Source organism: Syzygium oleosum, unplaced genomic scaffold (genome assembly GCF_021117445.2).
Source record: "Syzygium oleosum isolate NSW1041296 unplaced genomic scaffold, Sole_v2.1 Sole_v2.13, whole genome shotgun sequence".
In the NCBI taxonomy this organism is placed as follows: Eukaryota; Viridiplantae; Streptophyta; class Magnoliopsida; order Myrtales; family Myrtaceae; genus Syzygium; species Syzygium oleosum.
This window is the reverse complement of record NW_026607497.1, coordinates 5,966,637-5,975,945: the sequence shown is the minus strand read 5'-3', so window position 1 is coordinate 5,975,945 and position 9,309 is coordinate 5,966,637.

The following is a 9,309-nucleotide window of genomic DNA, read 5'->3' as shown; positions in this document are numbered from 1 at the left end:
TTGGCACCAATGCAAAAGGTTTAGGACTTTTTTGGCACTTTTCCCTTTAGTTTATTTATTAGAAGTTTGCACTACATCAGTGCCATTGAAGCAACGTCGTTAACCACCACATCAACCTCGTTAGCCATGTACGATTACGATACTGCTGACTTAAGAAGAAGAAGAAAGTGAGGAGGGCTTTTAGTTTTTGCCTAGTGAAGTGAGATCAAGTAGAGAAAATGGTTGGGTACTCATAGCAAAGAAGTTATCTTGGGTTGCGTTTACATGTGGCATGAGCAACTTTTCTAAATTGCCTTTTTGCCTCGTGCGATTCCTCATATGATCAAAAGTATGGATTAGATTGCCTTATGGAGTCAGGGCAAGATGAGAAAAACGTAAAAGAAAAGGAAAAGAGAGAAAGTTTTCGGTAAACTCTACTCAAAAGCATATAGCAATTTCCAAGTCCGAATTTTCCCCATATTCTCTCTACCCACTTGAATTAAAATGTTAATGAGTATCTGTTTACACCAAAAAGTGAAAAAAAATCATGGAAATAGGCATCGGGAGCTTTGGCGTCAGTAACTTACCGATAGTTCGCAATTTACCGATAGTGGGTGAGCAGAGGATTAGCATCAGCAACTTACCGATAGTTAGGTGTCAATAACAAAACTGCTTATGGATAATGGTGGTTATTTGAACGTGGAGAGTGCCTAGAAAATAGGAAGATAATAACCACCATTAGGAAGTTTTAAAATTTAAAAGTTGTAAACGCTTGTACGAGATTATAAATATCCCAAGTTTGTATTTTGAAGTCCCCCAAAAAAAAAAAATCAACAACAGAACTTCACGTTCTTTATCAGTTTATCTTTTTTATATCTTTTACATTTCCTGCACTCGTACCTTTACATTTGGCCAAGGCCATTATTTTCCTGCAATTTACAAGCTTTAATTCTTTAGGAGTAGTTCTAATGCTCAGATTCACGTCGCCGAGTCGTCCTCCGATATGAATCTTCATCCTTGGTGCTTCGTCGTCGAGTTAAATCCCGGCGTAGTACCGCCGCTCTTTCAAGCTTTGTCCGAGTCAAATTCCGTCGAAGTTTGTTTCGATAGTACTTCCTAAACTTTTCCGTCGAGTCAAACTCCAGTTTGGTTTAGGTTTGTACAATTCCACGTTGATTTTTATGATCGCTTGGATATTTCCTGTCAAATCACCACAGAACCCGTCCTTCAATTAAAAACCAAAGATCCATTTTCGGTGTTTGTTTCCTTACGGATTAAATTACGGAGAAACAGTATCATTTTATACAGCTAGCTAAGAGAAGACAAATAGTGTAGGCACTAAACTAAAAGAAACCTCATGGACTTATGGTTATCAAACCTAGATTGACGTTTGAATAGAATCGACCAGATCAGCCATATCATTTTGTTTTTAGATCCGTATGCATCTAGATGTAATAATTCTCTTTTAGGAAATAGTCTTGCTGTTACTTTTCTCCTTATTTTAGACTAGTTCCCCATGATTTAGAAAACCCATATGCTCACGTGGCGACGGTATATTGATCTCGATAGTTTACTTCCATGATTTCCAAAATTGGAACTGAAAAAACAATTTCGGCATTCTTAACATGGTAAGTGCAAAGAATTGAAATTCAAGCGTTCTGATAAGTTATGGGAGATAGGCGCATGGAGAGTAACGTCTGGTATTATTGCGAATCATACACGGTTATTTTGATTGGATGATGAACGCAAGATGACATACATAATGCATTACGCAATTTTTCACCTTATCTCTACTTTTGATCCTTATTGCTAAGTATAGTCACGAAAATTTGAGCATTCATCCAATAAGAGAAATTCTTTGTTACAAGTTTCTCTCTCAATCTTCTTAAATAACTAGCTAGAGGTCACGTCCAAAGGCATAATATTATTTAAATTTTTAATATATATATGTATGTGTATATATTTCCTAGGCAGAATACACGAAGAACGACATACATATATGGCTCACAATTTTTGCATTTTGGAGTATATAATGGTACAAAGGCGACGTATAAATAAGAATTGCCCAAAGATACATGCTTGAAGGTCGTCTTCAGCCTTAGATTTGTTAGGACTAAATTACGCTTGACAAGAACTTCAATCTAGTTAAATTCCAGAAAAGGCCCTGCCAAAAAAACGAACATCAAAATGTTTACTCCCGAGTCCCTCAAGTATCCTTTATTGACAAAAAAGCACGACCGTTGCATTTTTCACATGCAAATAAGGACAAACATCTGGTTTGAAAAGTGGAAAACACCTCCCTCCCTAGTCCGTCCCCTCCTTTTAAGGGTCCTCTTAAAACGATTCATTGGCTATTTTCCCAAATGTTTAACCGGGTGTCTATGTTCCTGCCTGAATGGTGTCCTAGTGGTAGACGAAAATAAATGAAAGAGTAACCGCAAAATGGAGTCAAATCATAAAATGAAAACCATGTTGCTGTCCATGGGAGTGACTTACTTGAAGGATAAACTGTAACAAGGCAACCCACTGAAAGATTTTTGAATAAATGAGGGACTATGATGAAATTTGGGCTCATATATACGTTTTTCAGACAAATATCATATTTCCTATTCATTTAGCCAGTTGGCTCCTTCATTACTAATTTGAGTGGTTTCCCTAGTTTGAATAGCTTCTTAGTTCGAGTAAGTTTCCTAAAAAAAGTTTCTTTTTTGGATATATTTAAAAGATGGGATTCTACTCGATTATTACACACTAAAGAAAACAAATAGGATTTTCCAATATGGACTCGTTGGAATCAATCTATAAATATGGTCTGTTGATATTGAACATATAATTTAGCCTCCAAAAAGTTTGGTTACATTATAATGACTCCTTAATAAGATATTTAGGTCGAGAAGGGAAAGGCTTCCAAACCATATATGATACCAGCTTTAATATCAATAAACCTAACAAAATTAATAATCGTAAATCTAGTTGCTCAACCTGACTATGATCAACCACACTATTAGCCTAAAATAAGGTAAATAAAGGAAGAGAAACTTTATCACATATCGTACAACCTCCCAACTCTGATAAGGAGCATGTACTTCTACAGGCTACGTTGTTGAGCCCAAATGCAAATGCATCTCATGCGACTACAGAGAATTTAAGCAAATAGATCCACTTATAAATAGAAAGGATGTCAAAGCTTCATGCCTAATTAACCTGGCTACTAAGGGTGCGCATGACAATGTTTCTATGCCGGGGAACTATTTCTACTCAGAAATGGTTCTTTTTTATTCTGTGCCCGGAAACAATTTCTAAGCATTTGAAGGCGTTTAGTAACTGTCCAAAATTTCTATTCCTGGGATAGAAAAGAACAGAAATACGTTTGGTAACTACACAAAATTTCTTTTTATTAATAATATTTTAATAATATTTTAAATTGTTTAATATTTTTTTTTCTTTTTTTTTTCTTTCTATCCTTCCTTCTTTGGCCATGGCCGGTCGCCGCGTCGGCGACCGGCCACAAGCCAGGTGTCGCGGCCCCGACGCCCTGCCTCGCCGTCGCGACCCACGGCGAGGCTCGGCCTTGCCCGATCTCGGGTGAGGCCGACCTCGCCGTGGGTCGCGACGGCGAGATCGGCCTCGCCCGGATCTGGCGAAGCCGAGCCTCACCGTCGCGACCCACGGCGAGGCTCGGCCTCGCCCGATCTGGGCGAGGCCGACCTCGCGGTGGGTCGCGACGGCGGGATCGGCCTCGCCCGGATCGGCGAGGCCGAGCCTCGCCGTCGCGACCCATGGCCAAGTCAACTTCGCCGTGGGTCGCGACGGCGAGGCTTGGCCTCGCCCGATCGAGGCGAGCCGACCTCGTCGTGGGTCGCGACGGCGAGATCGGCCTCGCCCGGATCCGGCGAGGTCGAGCCTCGCCGTCGCGACCCACGCGAGGCTCGGCCTCGCCTGATCTGGGCGAGGCCGACCTCGCCATGACCGACGGCAAGCCGCCTCGCCCAGGCGGCGAGGGTCCAGCCCTCGCCCTCGCCGGCAAGGGGGACCCTCGCCTCCGCCGGCGGCCGGCGAGGGCCGTGACGCCCTCGCTGGCCCTGGGCTGTGGCCGGTCGCCGGCGACCGGCCACAGCCCAAGAAGAGCAACACAAAAAGAAGAAAACAAAAAAAAGAAAAAGAAGAAAAAAACTGATTCTCAAAATTGTGCCGAGAAATAAGAAGCAACTTTTTTTTACTTCTTGTTTATCTTCCAAAACTGTTTCTGGGCACAAATTTTTGCAAAAATGTGCCCGGGAACAAAAAGTTTACCAAACGCATTTCTGTTCCCAAACTATTTCTGGAAACAAATGAACAGAAATTTTTACTGTTTGACACGTTACCAAACGGGCCCTAAGTAACCAAGAGAAATAGGCAAAGTTTGAAGCTACATTTCAAAGTTTGAAGCTTGAACAAGGAGAAAAACCCAGGTCCAACATTACACATGCCTCTCAACCCTACAGGTACTCGCGACGACATTCATGTAAAAGGCTGCTACGAATCTTTCTTCACGATCTCTGGTCCGGGTGCCCCCATGTTTGCGGCTGATTGTTGGGTTGCGATGTCGCAGTTTGTCCGGAGCTTGAAGGGTTACCTGACAAATGCCATGAACCAAAAGCATGGGAAATATGCACAAAATGGAAGTATGATATGCTCAAAGTCATCTTGGCGTTATTCTTGTTAACCTAATTCATTGAATCCAAGATATAAAGTGCGCTCCTAATTGCTTTGCTCATCATATAGCAACAGGAAAAATAGGGATATTGTATTATCATGGGGTCCATGTGTTTTAAGATGAGCAAAATGCTTTTAAAGCAATAATTTTCAAGCACTCACCACGTTGACTCGCTAAGAACATCCTCAGATGGGGGTCGATCGGTAAACCAAGATGTTCGTTCTTCGGGTCATAGACTCTGTTTATGATTCCCCCAAAGCTGTTTGTAATTCCCCCAGAGTTGTTCCTGACACTTGATCATTCAGATGTCAACATAAAAAAACTGGGGAGGGAAAATGGACATAAAACAGGTTGAAGTTATCTGATATGAATTGCTCCAATACTTCGAAAAGGTTATTTAGTGTGCATTTAACGCATACCCTTCAAGTTGAGAACTACTATTAGGAGGTCCCAAATTCAGCCAAAGATGACTCTGATCTTGAGTGATTCCATCCAGCTACATGAACCACAGACGAGAAAATATCTTAAGATCCTAACCACATTTGGGTATGAAATGAATCGATAATCAAAATTTAATACAGGATGATATAATTACTATCTATGAGAAAGTACCCGAAAATGTTTAGCAGATGAGGATGATGATTGTCCTTCCTCATAGGTACTATTGCCAAAACGAGATCGCTTTCTACTTTCTTGCTAAAGTTTTTGTCCGGGAAGGCTCATATTAGTCGATCAAAAACAATGAAATAACGAACTAAAAGATTGCTATTTATGAGTTAGATTTATCGGAAACTACAAGTACCTCACTGTAGCTGTCCATTGTCTTCAAATGATACGGATTACCAATACAATAATTTCCACCTTCCTACAGAAAAATAATGGAAATGACGTTTTTGTATTGACTGGTGTATGTTGAACACTGAAAGCAAAACGAATGAATAGTCGGGACTTGAGAAAAAAGTTGTACTTTTACCATTTCTGGGTTCATGAATTGGCTTTGCCCTGGATTCAGATTTGGGATAATTGGAGGAGCTTCATTGGGAAATCCAAGTGGACCAGTAAACGGAACCCTGTAAGTCAATAATTTACCATGAAAAAGCTCCATAATGTAGAATGATACACAATAAAGAATGCACTTGATGGAAAATTGAACGAGAGTAAGAAAAGGTTCCCAAATAGAAACGGAGTGAACTAAATTAAGTAACCTTTGAGGTATGGATGATGCAGCAAGCAAGAACACTGTTCCAGTGTTAGAATTATTAGCAAAATTTTGCACAAGTGGTGCTTGATTAACTGGTTGATAAGATGCTGAATATTGAGGCCCAGATTCAAAGAGCATAAAAGTATTAATAACGATGATAAAGATTATATACCATGGAAACAACCATGGTGACAGAGATGATTGATGACAGCATATGGCATGTTAACTTTTGTAATGCTTTGGTTCTTGCTAATACTTGCACAATAAGGAAGACAAAACATAAGCAGCCAAAAAAGGAAGGATGATCATTAGAAGCTTAATTAACTAGAAAGGAAGGTCTAAATGATCTTTACAATCGGGTCGGCAACATATTTTGAGGGCATTTGTAACCCAGTATTGCACAAACCAAAACTATCGACATCAGTGTTAAGTATAAGTTTTTTTAGGAATCTATCATGCTTTGATATCGCAAAAAGCACACTTAAATAAATCACAATTAACAAGGCTGATATATTCGGATTATATTTACTTCATGAAGATATTACTGCTCGAAAGGTTGAACAATAAATGAAAATGAACTACAAAGATAAAAGAAGTCTGACCCGATGATCATCGAAGTTTCATGCATCGTAGAGTAATGACTTTGTGGATCCACACCAAGGAGTGGAAGCTGATTTGGTTGCACATGCTGTCCTGGATAGAGACTTTGCCTGTTTATACAATTCCAACAAACCTCATATAATCACCTTTCGACATTATATCTTGCCTGCTTTTCAATCTGCATAGTTGTTACACGATCGAAACGAGTCTACAAAAAGAAGAGTAAAGTGTATCGCAAGCTTGTGCTTCTAGTGATAGACAAAATAAAATTTCTGGCCTTTCTATTTCATCTAGGCTTTTTTAACATTCTTCCTCACATGGACAAAAATGACTTCAACGTTAGATAAGGAAACTATAATTAGATTAAGTCAATAATGCGACATGAACCTCGTTCAAAACGTATAAATGTGATTCATTTTGATAGTTGATAATAATCTGGATACACAGTTGGAAACTCCACTCTACCAATGAGGCAAAAACTATTGACAACGAGAGCTAGCTCTTATTTTAGGATTTCATGTGCTTAATAATTATCCACACCAAACACATCATTGAAAATATTAGGAAAGCCTCAAGCAAGAGTGCTAGTGAAAGAACACGTACCAATACGGGATAGAGGTCTCAGTTAACAACATGGATTCATATATAGCTGCATGTGCACTTGCATTAGATGCATGAACTTGGTCATTGATTTGTTGCTGAGACATAGCATTAGACCTGATATCACACAACATACATTATGTCTGTATTTTTACAAAGTTCTCATGATGGAGATGAGGAAAAGATAAGTTCGATATATACCAGATAGGCATAGCTTGTTGAGGTGTCACGGAGCTAGAATACTGTGCATCGAGTGCAATTGGGATGATTGGTGATTCATCGACTAATTGGTGGGACGTGAATTCGGCTAATTTGTGAAAATGATGAAACAATATGACATTTTAAACCAAGTCCGTGATTTTGCAAATTGCAATATGTACTTTCTCTTGACAATATGTTCATATTACATAAGTGTAAATACTATTGATGATAGATATATAAAAGGTTGAACTAAATACCGAATAGGAGCCTCTGCATACTGAGCATGGAGTACATTTGGAATGCTTGGCGCTTCATTGATAGATTGATGGGTCCTGAATTTTCAAAAGAATTCATGAACCTATGTAATGTATGACTCTTCAAACTTTCAAACACATTTTCTCTTTTGGTGCAATTGATTTTTTTATAGGTTTCAAAGTCAATGACTACATGTGCTATGAGTATAAAGCAATTGAGAAGAACTCGATCATGTACCCTGAAGAGGCTTGATAAAAATTAGTCTGGTTGAAGGTGACCCAATTTTCTGGTTGTTTGTTGGTCAAATGAGGCCCTCCATGCCCCCTTCCAATTCCCATCTAGTTAAGAGCCACAAGCACATTTCCATGGTATTAAATAACATTATATTTCAACTGCATTGTTATATTGAGCTTCATGAGACTTATCATATAGGTTAAAGTTATGATATACTGACTGCATTGTGGGGGAATGGAGTTTGAGGCCGAGGAATTCCCAAAGGTTGGTAGAAGTCATTCCCTCCATGCCCCACTCCAAGTCCCATCTAGTTAAGAGCAACAAGCACTCGCATTCACATGTTATTAACACCTTTTTATTCCAATTGCATTGTTATATTGACGTTCATGAGACTTAGCACAAGGGTCGAAAAGTCATGATTATACTCACTGCAATGGGAGGGAATGGAGTTTGAGGCCAAGGAATTGGCGAACTTTGGTCGGAATCATTCCCTCCAATCTTCCATGCTTGCTGGCCGCTCGTGTTGCCGCCATCTAGCCAACCCCATTGGTGAAGGCTGGGTTTTCATGTATCAAACATTTAGAAAATTCATAGAAGAAACTATGGTACAGTTGACATAATGTAATGTGAAATATCTTTTTAGAAGTTCAACATGTTAATGAAAAAGCTCATGTGCCACGAACCTAGTTTCCGGTTGATTGGGTTGCATCGAAATTATTTCTGCTTGGTGGGACGGTTGACCTGGTTCTTGAGTTACTAATCCCAACTGATCATGACCAAGAAATGTAAACAATTATGTACAGAAATATATACTTAAATGTATCTTTCTCTATAGTTAATACAGAATAGAGACAATAATGATCACAAGGATTGAAGTCATGAATATACTCACTGCACTGTGAGGGAATGGAGTTTGAGGTCGAGAAATTGGCGAACTTTGGTCGGGATGATTCCCTCCAATCTTCCATATTTGCTGGCCGCTCATGTTGCCGCCGTCTAGCCAACCCCTTTGGTAAAGGCTGGGTTTTCATGTATCAAACATTTAGAAAATTCATAGAAGAAGCCATGGTACAGTTGACATAACGTAATATGAAATATCTTTTCAGAAGTTCAACATGTAAATGAAAAAGCTCATGTGCCCCAAACCTAGTTTCCGGTTGATTGGGTCGCGTCGGAATTATTTCGGCTTGGCGGGAAGATTGACCCGGTTCTTGAGTTACTGATCCCAACTGATCATGCATGACCAAGATATGAAAACAGTTACGTACAAAAAAAATTATGTTAATGTATGTTTATCTATAGTTAATACGGAATAGAGATAACAATTATGGTGCATCATTTTGGAGATTAATCAAATAGTGTTATACAGTTGGCGAAGGGAAGGACTCCAATGCTGATGGTTCGTCATTGTTGCCGAGATAGTTTCTTTCTTGTCGCTCAAGGTTTGGAGACACGACCGGAAGATCAAATTCACTTGGAATTGATGGTGATGACAAGTTCGATGGATGGCTATTACCATCTGAAGAGCATTGTTCCATGTGCT